General features: G+C 38.8%; 1 protein-coding gene across 1 annotated transcript in view; it reads left to right on the forward strand.

Annotated features, from left to right (window-relative positions):
* Nucleotides 1-88: 88 nt before the first annotated feature.
* LOC123626489 (arylamine N-acetyltransferase 1) overlaps nt 89-20,390 on the forward strand; it is a 39,914-nt gene continuing 19,612 nt past the window's right edge. The window contains exon 1 of the mRNA XM_045535465.1: nt 89-568. The gene's annotated coding sequence lies outside the window, so the exon portion shown is untranslated. The remainder of the gene's footprint in view (nt 569-20,390) is intronic.

Genomic DNA, 20,390 nt, shown 5'->3' on the forward strand with positions numbered 1-20,390 from the left:
GCGGGGCCGGGGCGAGCGGGCGGGGAGGGGCTTGTGGGACCAGGGCTGGGGGAGCGGGAGGAGTGGGGGAGGGCACGGGGTGCTTCCAGGGGCTGCCGCCGGGTCCCCCAGCCGGCCGGGCGAGGTCTGCGCTCGGGCCGCTCTGTACCTTATCCCCACGAGACGGACCCGCAGTCTCCCATCGCGAAGGAGCGCCCGCCACTGACCCGTCTTTGCCCCCTGAGGAAAGCTGGCCCCGAGCGAGGCAGGCTGCTCCCCCCGCCCGCGGGGGCAGGGGACGAGGCGCAGCTCGAGTGGCCGGGGGTGAGGGGACGAGTGGGCCCATCTAGTCCACTCGGACGCTCCGGCCCGTGAACGACCCCCTTGGGCCCCCACAGCGGAGCTGACAAGTGACAGCACTGAGGCTCCGGCTGCTGGCGCTTAGGCCCGGGGGCACGACCGGGGCGGCCCGGCGACCCTCCCCCGGCTCGTGTGGGCGGCCGCGTGGCCTCGCCCCACTCGGGGACGACTGTAGCGGAGGAGCGCGGACGCGGGCGCAGGCCGGGCTTTCGCGCGAGGGACGCGAGGGGTGAGTGACTTTAAAGTCCGACAGGAAATCCTGCCCTCTGGGTCGCACTTCCTGATTGAGCCTTTTTGACATCCCGGGCAGCATTTTTAAAATGTTTCAGTGAAACTCAGAACACTGTCACTAAAGTCTTCGCCTGTTTCTTTTGCGTGCGCGCGCGTGAGAGAGAAATTGCAGCTTTACCATTTGTGTTACTTCTTTAGAAAATTCAGTCTCTTTTGTTGGAGGTTGGAAATGAGAAGTTGATGTTTTATTATTATTTTTTCCCCTAGATTTTGGAGAAAGGAAAGTAGATGACAGTGTTCTTTTGAAGGAGGAAGTTTGACTTTTGAAACATATCCCATGATTAAAGCGCATTTGGGTTCTTGAGTAGTAAGCAGGCAGATGGTAGAAATATTCATTATTAAATAAAAAAATTAAATGTCCTATGAGAATATTAACTTGTGATTATGTAGTTTGGCAAAATCAGTTTCTTTATGAGGAAAACATATCAATTGTCATAATATTCTTAGGTACAACTTTCATATAATTATGCAAAATTATATGAAAGGCCTATTACATACTGTTGATTTTCTTTTCAGACAAAATTTAAATCTACTTCCCTAAACTTATACCATTTTATGTACGTCTTTTTTTTTTTTTACATATACTTTTTAACCTACTCTATTTTTCGATACTAGAAAGGTACAGAAAATCAAGGCAAGGTGTATGGCTAAAGGAAACTTTGCAGTGGTTTTTGGCCTACTGACCTATTCATAGAAAATGACATTTAAAGGTACAAATGAACGATTATATCCGGGGAAAGGGTGGTTCAAATACTGTGCAGAAACATCAAGTTTAAGACTTGGATAACCTGTTTAGTACGCAAGAGTCAGCATAAGTAATCTAATTGCTTATGGAATAGCTGAAGTTCTTGGCAAGCTGTGGACTTCCTAATCTCCTACCTAACATTCCTAGGTTCCAGAGGTGGAGCCTTGATTTAAAATCATTGCAACGTAACCTCTCCACCCTAAACAGAATCTATCACATATAACACCACATTACCCAGAACGGGTTTGACTTGATTTCATAAAACTGAATATATGCAAATTTGTACTAGAAGGTCAAGAAATATAATGTTTCAGTTTGAAAAATAACCATTTTAACAGAAGTATTTACCAATAGATTATTTAATATCTTATTTTTTAAAAAAGATTTCATATATTTAAAATGTATTCTGAGTTTCAAAACAAGGATTTGTTCAACTCTTCAGGAATCTAGGAGGATTCTAGAAGGAATTTAGATAATAAAACATGTTACAAAATGGAAAATAAGAGGTCATACAAAATTATTACATGTTTCTTTTAGTCTGGTAACTATCACACTAACAAAGATTACTCGATTTATGTTTTACTTGTAGATAAAAAAAAGTTCAATCATTATCTTTAGCTTGAGGTATATTGACACTGTGTTTTATTGCATTACAGAACTATAAATTTAGTGCTCACATTTAATCCAATTTTCCCAGCATATAATGTAAAAATAAAACTTATATTATCCGTCGCTTTGTGTTTATCTTTCTGCTTCTTTGTGAAACATTTTTGATGTTTAGTTGAATCCCTGACACGCTAGACATGTTAGAATTTGAAGAGCCACTTAAAAAAAAATCCTTTCTCTCATTCTGTAGGTTGTTTGCTCTCATGACAGTTTCTTTGGCTTTGCAGAAGCTTTTTAATTTGATCAGGTCCCATTTATTTATTTTTGTTGTTGCTGTGATTGCCTTTGGGGTCTTTTTCATAAATTCTTTGCCTAGGCCAACGTCTATAAGAGTTTTTCCAACATTTTCTTCTGGGGGATGGACATGCTTGAAGCTCTGACTTGGTGGGGGGGGTAAGGGCAACATACATAACCTAAATATTTGTACCCCCATAATATGCAGAAATAAAAAAAAGTCTTTTGTCTTATTTCCACTTTCCTTGATGAGACTTATGATTCTGATCCAAAAATTATTTTCAATTCTACTCAACTCTAATAATCTCTAAATGTTTTTGTCATTATGGCTTCATAATCCTGTACAGTTCCATTTTTTTCATAGTTCATATTACATAAATATAGTTACTTTAACGTTCTAACATGTTATTTCTAATAAGTTTGTAGTGAATTTATTCTCACAATAAGTATTGAGCATTTAACGTAGGTGCTGGGTAAATGATGAACAAATGATTCCTTCCCTTCTAGGTTTTTAGTCTCATGGTAGAAAAAAATGAAGATGAAAGGGGAAAAATTAAATCAAGCAAATATCTTGAAAAATTTCAATACATTTGGTTCATTATTCCAGACTCTACCATCTGGTTTAATATTATACATTTGGAATGTTTCACCAACCTCAACTGCACTGCTCCATTATATGGCAGCTATGTGACTTGGATGACATATACCCATATCCTTATCTCTGAGGATGGGCCATGATTGGCATTTAAAGTCACCCTGTCGCTCTGGGAACCTGCAGCCTCAAGGCCACATGTGGCCCTCCAGATCCCAAAGTGCAGCCCCTCCACCGAATCCAGACTTCACAGAACAAATCCTTTTAATAAAAGATTTATTTGGATTCAGTCAAAAGGCCACACTCAGGGATCCAGAAGGCCACATGTGGCCCCAAGGCCTCAGGTTCCCCACCCCTGGAGGCCTTAGCCACTCAGACGCTTGAGCCAGACAAGCTATGGTTTGATGCTCAGCACTTTTGCCCGATGTTTGAGGCAATTGTCCTCTCTCTTCTGATAGGAAAGAGGAAGTTGGTAGTTCCCATTGCTGCTGGCGTGTGTGCTATAAACTTACAGGGAACCGCCTAAGATGAAATAGATACCATGGACAGCACAGTGGAAAGATGGAAAGAAACTGGGTCATGATGACATTGTTGAGATGCTAGGTCAACCAACTACGGAGCCTGTCCAACAACTGGACTCTTCATTTACATGAGCCTCTACTCTTCTTTGTTATTAAAGCCAGTTCAGGTTGTTTTGCTTGCATTTGGAATTACTGTATCTGAGAGTATCCTAACTGATACACATATAAAAATAGGTATTTCTCCCTTCTCAAGAGCAGAGGAGGATGTACTGTAAAGCTGTGAAACTCACATTTTATACCTTCACTTGCTTATGCCCCTTCCCAGCCTTCTACCAAATTTTACACCTGTAATGTTTTATTCTTTTCCTTAAAAAGGACCGCCTAAATTGCGTAAGCTTCAGGCCTCACAAAACCTGGGTCTACCATCAGATGATCTGGGAAGAAAACTTCTACATTTCTCTCCAAAGTCCTCCATTCATGCCTCACTAGGGAAGGAGTGACATCTCTAATTGGTAACTAGCTGAAAGAATCATAGCACACGCAGGTCCTGGCCTCTCTCTCTGGCTCCCTCATTCACATCTGCCTGTCCACAGTGGTGAGTTCACTGCAGCAAGCCTGGATGACAAGAACAGAAGTGGAAATAGTTGCTGCCTTTGAGGACATTTTCCCAAATTGGCACATCACCAACAAATTTTAAAAACATTATGTCACCAAGATGACTGTGAAGACTGAAGAAAGACACCCTGAGAGTTCTGGGAGATGTGAAGAGAAAGTAATCAAGGAATGGAACCCCTAAGTACTTGCACCCCCTGCTATCAGGGTCCAGGTCCTGCCCTGTTCCTCCAGCCTCACCCTGCCCTCAGCTTACCCCTGTCATGTTAGAAACTGGCTGTGCCCCTGGGAAGCAGTTTGCATTTGTCAAATGACTGAATGCACAAATTCATTCCAGAGGAAAAGGCATTGGAATTGAAGATCACCCGAAAATAACAACAGAAGCCAACAATAGCAATTATAATGTGTGTATAAAAAGTATGATCATTAAGTACAAAACAGAATAATAGGTGCTATGGAAGATACACATGCAGTAAAATACAAGTTCCAGATTTCCAGATCTCAGGGAGTTTACAAATTTACAACAGAAAAAGGATATAACACTGATATATGTGCACACACATACACAAGGGGACTTCAAAAAGTTTGTGGAGGCCCATCTGTATTGATATGGGGGGGGAAGTTTGTGGAACATGAAATTAAAGGTAAAAATAAAAATATATAAACTGTATTTCTCAACATCAAGGTCAAGGCATTTTTGTAAGTGATGGTACCAGCCATTTAGTCCATTCCAGAAGAACTGAAGTTCATAGGAATTTAACTATGTCAATATAGTTTTTTATACATTATTAATTTAAAAAATGGGTGTCCTTTATAGACTTTTTGAGATTAGGAAACAAAAAGAAGTCAGAAGAAGGCAAATGAGGACTGTAAGGTAGATTTTCCACCAAAGTTGTCACAAAATTGCCCTTGTTTGATGAGAGGAATGAGCAGGAGTACTGTTGTGGTGGAGACAGACTTTCTGGGCTCCTGGGCATTTTTCTGCTAAAGCTTTGGCTGACTTTCTCAAAACACTGTCATATTAAGCAGATGTTATTCTTTATCCCTCTAGAAAGTCAACAAGCAAAATGCCTTGAGCATCCCAAGCAGCTGTTGCCATAATCTTTGCTCTTGACCAGTCTGTCTTGCTTTGACTGGACCACTTCCACCTCTTGGTAGCGATTGCTTTGAGTGCACTTTGTCTTGCCCTGGCCCCTCTCCATCTGTTTCTGTTGGTAATTGTCAGTCCTCTTCAGTTAGGGCACAAACACGATGAATTTTTTCTTTACAAATTGATGTGGATGGTCTGCTGCTGCGGGCATCGTCTTCAACATAATCTCATCCATTCTTAAAATGAATTATCCATTTATAAACTGCTGATTTCTTTGAAGCATTGTCCCCATAAACTTTTAATAAAGAATCAGTAAATTCACCTTTCTTCTACCCAACCTTCACCATAAATTTCATGTTTGTTCTTGCTTAAATTTTAGTAGAATTTGTGTTGCTTGGATAGGGGCCCTTTCAAACTGATATCTTATCCTTTTTAGTGCCTCAAGCTAGACTCTGTTCAGACATGTTATAATTAAGTTAGTATGAGTTTATTTTGGTGCAAAAAATTTAGAAATCCATGTATATTTTTTTCATAATATGTATTTTCCATGAACTTTTTAAAGTCCCCTCATATATGCATACTTATGAAGGCAGCTGCAATTTAAACATATTTTATACATGTTCAGTGATAGTAGGTTGATAATATGAAATTACCATGCTTGTAAATAAAAAGGTATTTGAACATTGACCCTTTCATTTAGTCAACCTAATTGTTAGCATCATCCAAAACATTCGCAGTTACTTGACTCGACTTGGAAGCTGGGGCCATCACACTGTAGTTACCTGCAGACCTCTGGGGGCTCCTGCTTCACCTCACTCCTTGAAGGTTTTCACACCTGACTCACTGTCACCCTTTCTAATACAATTCTTGGCAACTTTCTTGGTGATTTCAATATCAACAAAGACAATCCTTCCAACATTTTGGTTTCTTGACATCTTTTCTTACAATATTCTTGGACTCTATTTTACCTCAAATACCCAGTTCTATGATTATATCTTAGACATTGGCATATTTACATCATTTTGCTTCTGAGATGCCACTCTCTTTTGATCCTTCTCTTGCTCACTGGCCACATTTTGAATATCCTTTGTTGGTTTCTCTTCAACTGACCTCTACATGTAGGAGTGTCCTGGGGCTTGATCTTTAGACATGTTTCCTTATCTATGCTCACCCCTTATGTGATCTCATCTAATCTCATGGATTTACTCACACCTGAATATTGATGACTGCTGTGGATTAAATGTGTCCCCTCCAAAATTCAGGGGGTAGTATTAAGAGGAGGGTCCTATAAGAGGTGAATGAGTCATGAGGGCTCCTCTGTTGTGAATGGAATTAAGGCCTTTATAAAAGAGGCTTCACCTGGCAGCTGGCCTCTCTTGCCCTTCTGCCTTGTGTCATGTGAGGACAGTTAGAAGGCCCTCACCAGAGGCTAGTGCCTTGATCTTTGACTCTTCAGCTTCCAGAACTATGAGAAAACAAATTTCTGTTCTTTATACATTACCCAAGCCCAGGTATTTTGTTGTAGCAGCACAGACTAAGACAATGACTGTCAAATGTATGTCACTAGCTCAGACCCGTCCCCTGAATTCAGACACTTATCTCTAACTACTTCTACTTTGGATAGCTAATAAGTTCTTAGATGTATCATGTCTAAAAATGAACTTCTTGTTTTCCCTGTCCCACCTCACACTGCCCCTCCCCCAATCTTCCCCATCTCAGTAAATGGCAATTCCATCTTTCTAGTTTGCTTAGGCCAAAAAATCTTACAGTAACTACACCAAATATACCAGCAAATCCTATTAGCGTTACCTTCAAATATGTGATACCCAGAATCTGGCCACTTCTCCTGCCTTGGTCCATGTTACTTTCATCTGGATTACTGCAGTAGCTTTGTCATTGGTACCCCTGCGTTCTCCCATTCCCCATCTAATCTCCATCTAAATCTGTGACATGTTCCTCAAAACCCTCCAGTGACTTTCCACCCCACTCAGAATGAAAGCCAATTTTCTTACCATGGCCTGCAGGCCACTTTTGATCCCACTAGCCGAACTCATATCCTACTAGTTTTCCCTTTTCTCATAATGCTCCAGCTGCATCAGCCTTTTTTCTGCATTTCAAACATGCCAAGTATGCTCCCTTTGCATGTACTACTTACTCTCTCAGTCTGGAATGTTCTTTCCGAGATATCCTTTTGACTCACTTACATGCTTGAATAGCCTCTTATTAGGGAGGCCTTCCTATAGCATCATATATAAGACGGGACTCTGCAGGTACTCCCTATCCTCCCTACTCCACTTCACCTGATATGGTACGTACACTCTTTTTTATTTGTTTAGCATCTGTCTCCCTCTGACCAGAATGTAAGCTCCATGAGGGCAGAGATTGTGTTTTGTTTACTGCTATGTTCTCGTGCCTAGAACAACGTCTGGCATACAATGGCACTTAATGAATATTTGTTGAATAAATGAACTACCAAAAATAACTGTATTGGCATTATAATCCGTGAAGTGTCTACCAATATAGATATAAGTATAGATATAAATCTATAAATATAGATATAAATCAGATCAAGGTTACTGTCTTCTCCTGAGGACTGTCCTTTATTCTGTTACATACTTCCTACTTTTTAAAAAAATTAATATTTTATAACAAAATGATGGCACTAGTAGAATTTTAAAAATATTTTTGCTTAGCAAAGTAAAAACTTACTAACCCTGTCTAGATAATACAAAAATATTTTGCATTTATTACTGTTCCCTTAAGTTAAAAAGTGTCAAACTGACTTTGTTCTATCTATTTCCTTCTCACTAACCCACCAACACTTTTCTATCTGGATATTTCACCAGTCACTGTGACAAACATGTTCTTACTGAGGTACCCAGTGAGCTCTGTAATGCAAAAGATGATTTTCATTTTACTAGATCTTTCAGTATATCAGATAAAATTGACTACTCCCCCTTCCTTAAAAAGCTTCCTTTTATGGCTTCCATTATACTCCATTGTGCTGGTTTTCCACGTCCTTCCTTGACTTCCTTTCCCCAGTTTTTTGCCAGCTCCTCTCTACCAAATCATCCTAGTGTTGGAAATCCTAGGTCTCTGTCTTACTCTACACCCAAGGTGATCTCGTTCCCTGCCAAGGCTTCTGTGTCCAGATTCTGTATCTGGTATCTACACGTGGTACTTCATAGGTGCCTCCAGACAAGTCAGAAACTGAATTCATCAGTTTTCCCACTTCCCTCCAAATTTCTTCCTCCTCCTCAGTAAATAACATCACCAGTTACTCTAATGCTCAAACCAGGAATTTAGGAGTTGCCTTGACTCCCCTCTTTCCTTTATCTCCTACAATCTTAATAATTAAGACAGTTAATTACATTTTAAGCAATTCTCAAATCTGTCATCTTCTCTCCACCCTCCCTTGTAAGCATCCTAGTCCAGGCTACCATAATTTCTTGCCTCCACCCCTGTAATGAATTTTTGCCTGACTCATAGTTTTCTTTATCACTTTTCTCCAAAACATCCTCTAAAACTGCAACCAGAATGGTCTTTTAAAAGTACAAATCTGATAATATCTCTTCCCTGTGTAGCCTTTCAGTGATTTTCCATTACCCTCATAGTCAAGTCCTGAACTCTTAACATGGCTCAGAAGGCTTTACTCCGAAGCTGGATTGCATCTGGCTTCATTTCTCATGGCTCTTCCTTACTCATTCCCTTCCAAGCAGAAAGCAGTTCCCCCAAAGCACTCTGCTCTCTCCAATCTCAGTGTTCCTGCTCGTGGGGTTCCAATGCATGGTATATTTTCCACTATTCATCACTCAGAGTTCAGTATAACTTATATCCTCCTTAGAGAAGCCTTCCCTGACCTACATCTCTCCAAACCAGATTTGTTCCCCCATTAATGAATTCTCGATAGACTATAATTTTCCTTGCCTGTACTTTGCATAGTTATAATTATTTGATTAATCATTTATGAATTATTTACTTAATGTCTGACTTCCTTAATAATCTGTAGATTCTATCAAGACAAGAATCATATTTATGTCATTCATCAGCATATCTGCAATATCTGCAATATCTAGTATAACGCTTGACATACTGTGGAGCCATAATATGCTATGATTGATTAATTGACTATTTACAGAGTGAGGACCTAACCTCTTTAAATAACAATACTTTATGGGAAAATGCATTCAAGTTCTAGTCTAGGTTCTACAAGCCTGTCCTCCTTCTCTCTCCTTAACCACATTTCTTTCATTTTTTTCTTTCTCTCTCTTGCTCTCTCCATACACAAAGAAATGGTATTCACACTCTCCAGCCTATAGGTATAAAGTGTCTAATGTGATAGGCATTGGAAGTGTGGGTTCTGGAAGAAAGATTGGGTCAAGAACCTAAACATGAGGCACTTTGGGGATCAAGTTTGTATATCAGATTATATATGAGATAAGTTTTGCTTTTATTCTTCAGGCTCTAAAGTTCTAGAAAACTTTTTTTGTTGTTGTAAAAATACAAGAAGCCAACCAAGCCAACCACAACCCTATACCTCAGTTTATTAGGATCATGTAGGAAAAGATAAAATCTACTCTGGAACACTAATGTTAGATCTATAGATCAAATGCAAACGTCCGAAAGCATGGGATCTATGAGTTGTGGAATATGAACAAAATTAACCAAATGACTAATCCCATTTACTACCACAAACAGTGAGTAAAAGTCCCCACTATTTTATGTTCTTGCCAACTCTGGTATTAACTGATTTTTAAATTTTTATCAGCCTGGTGACTGAAAATGCTATCTCATCGTCGTTTTATTTTGCATTTCTTTAATTATTAGTGAATCAGAGTGTTGGAATTGGCTTTTATTGGCTCTCAAGAGCCACTTGGGTTCAATTCCATCACACAGGAAGCTTGAATAGTCTATGAGATTTACCCTACAGAAATAAGCAAACACTACAAGTCAGAGCTTTCCGCCACTGGAGGGCCAGTTGTTAAATATTAACCAGTCCGTCACTGTTGATAAGGCTGACTACTCATAACTTTATGGGCTTTTATGTTTCCTCTTTTTGAAATGCTTGTTTGGTTTTGCCTATTTTTTTAAAAAATGGGGCTATCTTTTTTTTTCTTTCTAACGCGTGCACAGTTGCTCTTTATGTATCATAGATACCAATCCCTAACCAGCTAAATGTGTTACAAATATCCTCTCCCAGAATGCAGCTTGTATTTTCATTCTTTCTGTGTGTGTGTCTTTTTATAATCCTTTAAAAAACATTTTTGGACGTTCAAAAATCTGTATGTAATTAGTATGTACAACTTGATGAGTTCAAAGATAAGTATATACTCATAAAACAATTCCTATAATCTATGCTATAAACCTATCTGTCACCTCCAAAAGTTTCCTCCTGACCTTATTTATTATTATTTTTGTGATAAGAACATTTAATATAAGATCTATTCTTTTAGCAAATTTTTAAGTATACAATGCAGTGTTTTTAACTATACTCACTATGGTATACAGTAGATCTCTAGGATTTATTTATTTTGTATAAAAAAAAAACAACTTTGTATCCTTTAACTAATACCTCTCCATTTCCCCTTTTTCCAGACTCTGGCAACCACCATTCTACTCTGCTTCTATAATATGAATTTGACTGTTTTAGATTCATCATATAAATGGTATCATGTAGCATTTGTCCCTCTGTATCTGGCTTATTACACTTAGCATAAAGTCCTCCAGGTCCATCCATGTTGTAGAGAATATGCAGGATTTCATTATTTTTTAAGGCTTAATGTTATAATATTCCCTTGTCTGTGTATAACACATTTTCTTTACCCATTCATTTGTCACTGCACATTTAAGTTCATCTCTTGGCTATTGTGAATAATACTGCAATAAGCAAGGGAGTACAGATATCTCTTTAAGATCCTGATTTTAATTACTTTAGATATGTAACCAGAAGTGGGATTACTGGTTCATATGTAGCTCTAATTTTAGTTTTTTGAAGGACCTCCATGCTATTTTCTATGGTGGCTGCACCAATTTACATTCACACGAACAGTGTACTAGGTTCCTCTTTCTCTGCAACTCCACTAATGTTTATCTTTTTATTTTTTTCTTTATAAAAACCATCCTCGTAGGTGTGAGGTGATATCTCATTGTGGTTTTAATTTGAATTACCCTAATGATTAGTGATATTAAGCACTTTTTCACATATCTGTTGGCCATTTGCATGTCTTTTTAGAGCAATGTTTATTCAGTTCCTGTGTGCATTTTTAACCAGATTATTTGTTTTTTTCTTTTTGCAATTGAGTTACATAGGTCTCTCATATGTTTCCCTTTATCAGATATATGTATTGCAAACAATTTCTCCCATTGTGTAGGTTACTTTTTGCCTTATTGTTTTCTATGCTGTGCAGAAGCTTTTTAAGTTTGAAGTAATTCCAGCTTCTTTAGAAAAGCATTATGTGCTATTTTGTCTCAGTAGATGGAAATGTTTTGCAAAAGAGAAAACTGTAATCAAGTGTTTAGAACATGCTTTTGAAGGATGTTTCTTACTTTTGTGTTTAATACCTTATTTTGATGGGTTTACATATATACATTTAAAAGCTAAATCTAAAAATGCTTTAGAAGCATTTTATGCTGTTTTCTTTCAGTGAGTAAAACTGTCTCCCAAAGAAAACTCTCTAAGCACATGTTTAGAACATGCATTTGGAGGAAAATACAACATACCAAAATCTACAAGACATAGTAAAAGCAGTGCCAAGAGGGAAGTTGATAGCAATAAAGACCTACATCAAAAAAGTAGAAAAATTTCAAATACAAAACATAATGATAAACCACAAGGAACTAGAAAAGAAGGGAGGAGAAAACCCAAAATTATGAGAAGGAAAGAATATCAGAGCAGAACTAAATGAATCACAAAATATGAAGAGAAAACAATCTAATTAAATCATTGTAAAAAACTGATATCAAAGGAAGACTGCAAGATTGGAAGAGAGGAAACAAAAGAACCACAAAACCAAAGAAAACAATGTTTAAAATGGTGATATTATAGAAGCAGACCCGAGCAACATGGCAGACTGTAAGATTCCTGACTCTCCTTCTACCCCCATATGCACTGAAGCAACATCTATATATGGATCAATTCACTCTGAGAGCAAGTCAGAAATAGGTTGAGAGACATCAAATGGGTAGGAAAAGGTAAGGCACACTCTGGCACAAACCCCGTACAATTGGGAAGGAATCCCCACACCCAGGTTGACCCTGAGGAAAGAAGTGCCTGGACCACATGGATAGAACTCGAACTTTAAGGTTCCCCATGGTTTGGCTCCTAATTCACTGAGCTCTGAGAACAAAAGGGATTAGCCTACACAAGTCTGCATAGACCATAGAACAAGGTGGAAGTTTTATACAAGCATACAAGTATTTCCAGGGCTTTTATCCCTTGAGATAAGAACAGAGAAGGAGCTAAAACTCAAAGCCCTTAGTATCTCCCTGGAAGGAGTTTGCCAGGGTACTCCACCAACTGCTGCTGTGGGCAGATGAACTTTTAACTAGCCTGCATCAGGGAGTTAATAGGGCTAGCAAATACAGTCTGAAGAGAGTTCAGCACTTCCTGATTCTTCTCTTCCAGTTTGCCCCACCAATAAAATAACTGCATCTTAAACCTTTTAGCTTTGGAAGAAGAGGCTAAATATATGCCAGTCTCCCTAGCAAACAATACTAAGAAGTCTTAAACAGGCACACAGGTACTTCCAGGATCTAGGTATACCTCCTGGGAGCAGGACAGAGAAAGGGCTAAAATGTATAGTTCCCAGTTTTTTTTCAGAAGGGGTGTCTTGCATATTCTTCTAGTGGTACTTGATGGCCTGCCTTCAGGTAGTTAGTGGGGCAGATAAATAATAGACCTCCAGCAGCCTGCACAGGAGTTCAGTGCTTCTTTAATCTTCTCCCCTGTCTCCATGGATGTCTACTGAGTCTTCCTGGAAGGAGTTTGTCCATGCATTGAGTGCCACAACTTCTAAAGCTCCCACCCAAGAGACTGCCTTATTATCCACCTATCCCTGGGTGTCTCCCTAGACACAGTGAACACGGGACCCCTCCAGCAGCTATCTCCCTAGGATCAGAGACTGCAGTCTGAGTGAAAGTACAGGTACTGCCACAGATCCTCTACCTGGCTTCGTGCAGAGAGTTGGAGATAAATGCCTATTCTCAGATTTACCCGGAGGAGAGAAGGAACTGAAGTATACATTTAACAGCCAACCTTTCCAGGTACATCTAGAGGGTTTGGATTCTATTCGACCTGTCTTGGGGTACAAAAGGGTGTGGCAAATCTTACTCTTGTCAGAGCCACCACAAACCGAGGCAGCACTTTGGAAAAACACAAGGATTTGAGAGGTACCTAAGAATTTCTGATTGGCTGGAATAAATCAGGATAGTGTTATTTCTGTGAAATACTGTATTCACCAGTTTGTACTTCATGCTGTGCACTGTGTAAAGACATGTAAAAGAGGATTATAAGAGGTCCGCTTGCCTCAGTGAATTAGATTAGTGTCACTTCCTAGAATCACTGTTAACAGCACTCTGAGCTGCATGTTATTCATTCTCTAAAAAGACATGTATAAAAGATGTATGTAAGAATGCTTGCCCTGTGGAGGAATCAGGATAGTGTTATTTTTGTGAAACACTGTTAAGTGTTACCTGCTGTACACTCTATAAAAATCACGTATAAAAGATATTTCTGAGTGGTAGTTTCATGAATGAGTCAGGATAGGGTTATTGTGTTATTTCTGTGACACACATTGTTCACCACTCTGTCCTACGTGTTATAGTCTCCCTACTGAGGTAGTGTGAGTATGATTTTAATAGCTCTTCTTACTTGAATAAATTAGGTTACTGTTCTTTCTGTCTAACCTTGGGTTCACGAGTCTATGCAGCATGCTGATACTCTCCAAAGAGACAGGTGTAAAATATGTTTGTAGGAATGCTTGTTGTATGAATAAATCACAATAGTGTTTTTTATGTGAAACACTGTGTTCAGCAATCTGTGCTATGGGTTATCCAGTATCTATTGAGACATGTGTAAAAGATTTTTTGAAGTACCGTGTTTGCGTTAATGCATCGGGATAGAGAATTTTCTGTGAAGCATTTTGTTCAGCAGTCTGTGCTGCACATTATATTTTCTCAAAAGGCATAAGGGGGAAAGATGATTCTAAGGGCTGCTTTTCCCGGATGAGTCGGGATACTGTTCTTTCTGTCTAACCCTGCGTTCTCTGTTCTGTGCTGCATTTATACGTTCTGTAAAAAGCCACATGTAAAAAATGTTTCTAAAGGTGCTGGCTGCATGAACGAATCAAGACAGTTATATATGTGAAGCACTGTGTTCAGTACTCTCTGCCACATGTTACACACTTTCTAAAGACATATGTATAAACATGTTTTTAAGAGTGCTATTTGCTAGAATTAATTAGTGTAATATTATTTCTCTGGAACATTGTGGTTTTATTTTCTAGGGCTGCCATAACAAAATACCATATACTGGAAGGCTTACAGAATGGAAATTAATTTTCTCACAGATCTGAAGGCTAGAAGTCCAAGTGTTGACTCTCCTGAGTCCTCTCTCGTTGGCTTGCGTATGGCTGCCTTCTCACGGTATCCTCACATGGCCTTTCCTCTGTGCAGGTGCAGCCTTGGTGTCTCTTCTTCTTCGCTAAGGACACCAGTTAGATTAGGGTTCCAGCCCACTGACATCATTTTAACTTAATCACCTCTTTACAAGCTTATCTCTGACGTGTTAGGGATTGGGATTTCAGCATACAAATTTTGAGGGGGACACAATTTAGCCCATAACACACTGTGTTCCCCAGTCTGTTGTGCCTATTATACACTCTAAAGCGATGTGCATAGATGATGTTTATACGAATGCTTGCTGTATGGACGAATCATGATAATTTTTTAGCGTGAAGCACTGTTCAGCGCTGTGCTGCATGGTGTGCAAAGACACACGTATAGTGATATTGCAAAGAGCACGAGTTGTGTGAACAAACTGGTATTGTGACATATCTTGGAAACACTGTGTTCACCACTCTGTGCTGCAGGCTATACATTCTCTAAACAGCCATGTGTAAAAGATATTTTTCAAAATACTTGTCAAAATGAAACAGGACAGTTTTATATCTGTGAGATAGTGTGTTCAGTAATATGTGCTTCATGTTATATATCTTCCTAGGACACATGTATAATAGATGTTCGTTAAGAACCATGAGATGGCTGGGCGCGGTGGCTCACACCTGTAATCCTAGCACTCTGGGAGGCCGAGGCGGGTGGATCGCTCGAGGTCAGGAGTTTGAGACCAGCCTGAGCAAGAGTGAGACCCCGTCTCTACCAAAAATAGAAAGAAATTATCTGTCCAACTAAAAAAAATATATATGTATAGAAAAAATTAGCTGAGCATGGTGGTCATGCCTGTAGTCCCAGCTACTTGGGAGGCTGAGGCAGGAGGATCGCTTAACCCCAGGAGTTTGAGGTTGCTGTGAGCTAGGCTGATGCCACGGCACTCACTCTAGATCGGGCAACAGAGCGAGACTCTGTCTCAAAAAAAAAAAAAAAAGAACCATGAGATGAATGAATTAGTACAGTGCTATTACTGTGAAACACTGTGTTTAGTACTTTATGCTGCCCTTCATACATTCTCTGCAGATACATGTGTAAAAATATTTTGAAGAGTGTGATTGTGTGGCTGAATCAGTAGAATTTTATTTCATTGCATCATGCATTCAGCACTCCTCTGCCCAGTATATACTCTCGAAAGATATGTGTGAAAGTTGTTTCTTAGAGTGCCAGTTGCATGCATGTGTCAGTATAGTGTTATTTAATGAAACATTCTGCTCAGCTCTCTGTGCTTCGTGTTAGACACTCTCTAAAGACACATGTGTAAAGGAGTTTCTAAGATTTCAACTTCTGTGGATGAATTAGTTTAGTTTTATTTCTTGGAATTAAACTGAGTTCAACACTCTATGCTACATGTTACGCATTCTTTACGACACATGTAAAAGATGTTGCTAAGACTGCTATGTATGTACATAAATCAATGTGTAATTTCTGTAAAACTCATTGTTCAGCACTATTGCTGAATGTTATACACTCCATAAAGTTTTATGGATCAAAGATGTTTCTCAGAGTGCTAGTTGTGTGAATGGATCAATATATCTATAAAACACTGTCATCTCTATAAAACAGTATTTGTAGCATCCTGAGATGAATTATATAATATCTCTAAGGAGACACTTGTTAATTATGTTTCTCTGAGAGCTGTCTTAGTCCATTTAGTGTTGCTAGAAAGGAATGCCTGAGGCTGGATAGTTGATGACGAAAAGAGGTTATTGGCTCACAATTCTTCAGGCTGTATAAAGAACATGGTGCCAGTATCTGCTCAGCTTCTGTTGAGGGCCGCAGGCTTCTTCCACTCATGGAAGAAAGCCAAGGTGAGCTAGAGATCACATGGTGACAGAGGAAGCAAAAGAGAGAGGAGGAGGTGCCAGACTCTTGGGCTCTTAGGGGAACTAGTAGAATGAGAACTCACTCACCACCCCCCTAGGGAAGACATTAATCTATTCATGAGGGATCCACTCCCATGACCCAAACACCTGCCATTAAGACCCACCTCCACATTGGGGATCAAATTTCAACAGGAGGTTTGGAGGGGAAAAATATCCAAACTATAGCAAGAGCTAATTGTGTAATGAACATATGCAATATTATTTCTGTTAAATCATACATAGTGCTCTCTCTGCTCCATGCTATTACACAGGAAATAGAAATACATAATTGATACTTTTAATATTCATATGTGGCTCAATTAACTAGTATAGAATAATTTCTATGGAATACATTGTGTGTATAATATTTGTAATAGTGCTAGGTGCATGAATGAAGATAGCGTTATTTCTGTAAAACACTGTGTTCAGCACTCTGTTGCTTTGTTGTATGCTCTAAATACAAAGGTGTAAAAGATATATAACAGTGCTAGCTGTGCCTTTGAATTATTATACAGTTGACCCTTGAACAACATGGGTTTGAAATGCACAGGTTCACTTATACATGAATTTTCTTCCACCTCGCCACCTCTGAGACAGCAAGACCAACCTCTCCTCTTCCTTCTCCTCCTCAGCCTACTCAACATGAAGATGGTAAGGATAAAGACCTTTATGAGGATCTACTTCTAATTAATAGTGAATATATTTTCTTTTCCTTAATTTTCTTAATAATCTTTTCTCTAGCTTTTTATTGTAAGAATACAGAATATAATACATATACAACATATGTGTTAATTAACTATTCAGGTTATTGTTCTGGCCAGTAGAAGGATATCAGTAGTTAAGTTTTGGGTGAGTCAAAAGTTATATATGAATTTGTGACTGCACAAAGGATCAGTGCTCCTAACCCCTGAATTGCTCAAGGGTCAATATTCTAGCGTTATTTCTGCTAGGCATGTGTCAACATCCCAGGCTGGGACTGTGACATACTACTTTTTAATCTCCCTTATAGTTGTAGGATAACTCTATATATAATTCTACATATAGTAGAACCCCAATAAGTGCAATTAGATAAGCGAATTAAAATGATCTGTATCTTTAAAGAAAATTAAATCTTTGTAGATGAATGTGAAATCTGTTGTAAACCATTATATATATCAGAAGGTTAGGCATATACTCGATGTTTTATGTAGTAAATCTCTCAATTAGTAACTAGCAGAACAGGTTCTAGCCCTGGCTCTGCCAGTAACTAGCTGTTTCACCATGGGCAAGTCACTTTCTTTATTTGGATCTTAGTTTGTAAAGGAGTGGGTATTGGGCAATAGAGCATCGCTGTGCCTTTTAATCCCAACTTTCTCCAACTCATTACTCATGAACTACATGTGTGTGTAGATTTTATTTCTGTTCTAGAAACTGTAGCATTTTTTATTGACACAAAATATTTTGCATACTTACGGAGGACATGTATTGGTAACACGCACAGACTATGTAATAATCAAGGCAGGGTGTTTGGGGTACCCATCACTGTGAGTATTTATCATTTCTATATGTTGGTAACATTTCACTTCTCTTCTAGCTACATTTATACAATACATTGTTGCTAACTATAGTCACCCTACTCTGCTATGGAATATTAGGGCTTGTTTCTTGTATCTAACTGTATGTTTATTCCCACTAACCACTCTCTCTTTATCTCCTCTCCCACCCACACATCCTTCCACCCTCTGGTATCTATTCTATTCTCTACCTCCTTTTAGCTACTACATACGAGTAAGAACATGCAGTATCCGACTTTTTGTTCCTGGTTTATTTCACTTAACATGATGACTTCCAGTTCCATCCATGTTCCTGAAAATGACAGGTTTTCATTTTTTATGGCCAAATAGTATTCCATTACGTATATATACACACACCATATTTTCTTTATCCATTTGTCCGTTGACAGACACTTAGGTTGACTCCTTATCTTTGCTATTGTGAATAGTGCTGATATAAACATGTTTTGTGAAGTTACCCCTTTGATATTCAAATTTCTTTTTGTTTGGATAAATGTCTAGGAGTGGGATTTCCTGTATTGTATGGTAGTTGTATTTTTGGGTTTTTTGAGGAATCTCTATACTCTTTTCTATGGTGGTTGTACTAATTTAAATTCCCACCAATAGTGTATAAGGGTTCCCTTTTCTTTGCATTCTTGCCAGCATCTGATTCTTTTTTATCTTTTTAGTAATAGCCATTCTAACTGGGGTAAGATGATATCTCTTTGTGGTTTTGATTTGCATTTCCCTATGATTAGTGATGCTGAACATTTTTTCATGTATCTGTTTGCCATGTGCATGTCTTCTTTTGAGCAATATCTATTCATGTCCTTATTCCACTTTATAATGGGATCATTTGTTTTTTATTGTTGTTTGAGTTCCTTGGATATTCTGGATCTTAGTTTCTCGTAGGATAAATGGTTTGAAAATATTTTCTGCCATTCTGCAGGTTGTCTGTTGACTCTGTTAATTGTTTCCTTTGCCATGCAGAAGCCCCTGGTCCACAGGTGGCATGTGTGGGTGGGTGCCAGCTGTGGTTGTATTAGCAGGTTGGCTTTCCCCAGTCTCAGACCCTGGGAGTAACGTTCACATGTCAACAGTGGTAAACTGGGTTGGATGATCTCCAGGCTTTTAGATGGCATGCTCAGGTACTGGGGGGACAGGACCAGGCCAGTGGTCTTGTCCTTATGCCCCCTGGTAGTGCATTCAGGGATTGGCTATAATAGGCAGGGGCAGGGTGGTCCTCAAGCTGCCAGCAGAATCCTCAGGTGGGGGCAGTGGTGGCTGTGCTGTGGATTTGCCATTGGGGAAATATTACTCAGCCATAGAAAAGAATGAAATCCTGTCATTTGCAGCAACATGAATGGAACTGGAGGTCATTTTGTTAAGTGAAATAGGTCTGACACAGAAAGACAAAATCACATATTCTCACTCATATGTGGGAGCTAATATGTGAATCTCATGAATATAGAGTATAGATTTGCTGTTATCAGAGGCCAGGAAGAGTAGAGTAGAGAAGGAGATGAGAGAAATTGATTAATGGGTACAGAAATACAGTTACATAGAAGAAATAAGACCTAGTGTTTGACAGATCAGTAGGATGACTATAGTTAACAATAATCTATTGTGTATTTCAAAGTAGCTAGAAGAGAAAATAGCTAGATGAGAATATTTTAAAATAGCTAGAAAATAATTGGAATGTTCCCAGCATAGAGAAGAGAAATGTTTAAGATGATGAATATACCAATTACCCTGATTTGATCACTACACATTTTATGAATGTATCATAGTATCACATATAACCATGTATATCTGTTATATGTCAATAAAAAAAGGAAAAAAAACACTTAACAAATCCCACTGGCATTTTGTGGCTGAAATAGAAAAATCCAACTTAAATTCATAAGGGATGTCAAACAGCCAAAATAATCTTGAAACATAAAAACAAAGTTGAAATGTCCTGATTTCAAATTATATTACAAACCTGCAGTAATCAAAATAGTGTGACATAGACATAAAGCAGACATACGGATACAAATAGATATAAAGACCTATAGACGGGAACAGAGTAGAGCCCAAAAGTAAACCTTCACATATATGATCAAATAATATTTGACAAAATGTGAAGACCATTTAGTGGAAAAAAGTCTTTTCAAAAATGGTGCTAGGAAAAGTCAGTCAGTATCCACATGCAAAAGAATAAAGTTGGGCCCTTAACCTACACAATATGCAAAAATTAA

This window comes from Lemur catta, chromosome 22, assembly GCF_020740605.2.
Source record: "Lemur catta isolate mLemCat1 chromosome 22, mLemCat1.pri, whole genome shotgun sequence".
Lineage (NCBI taxonomy): Eukaryota > Metazoa > Chordata > Mammalia > Primates > Lemuridae > Lemur > Lemur catta.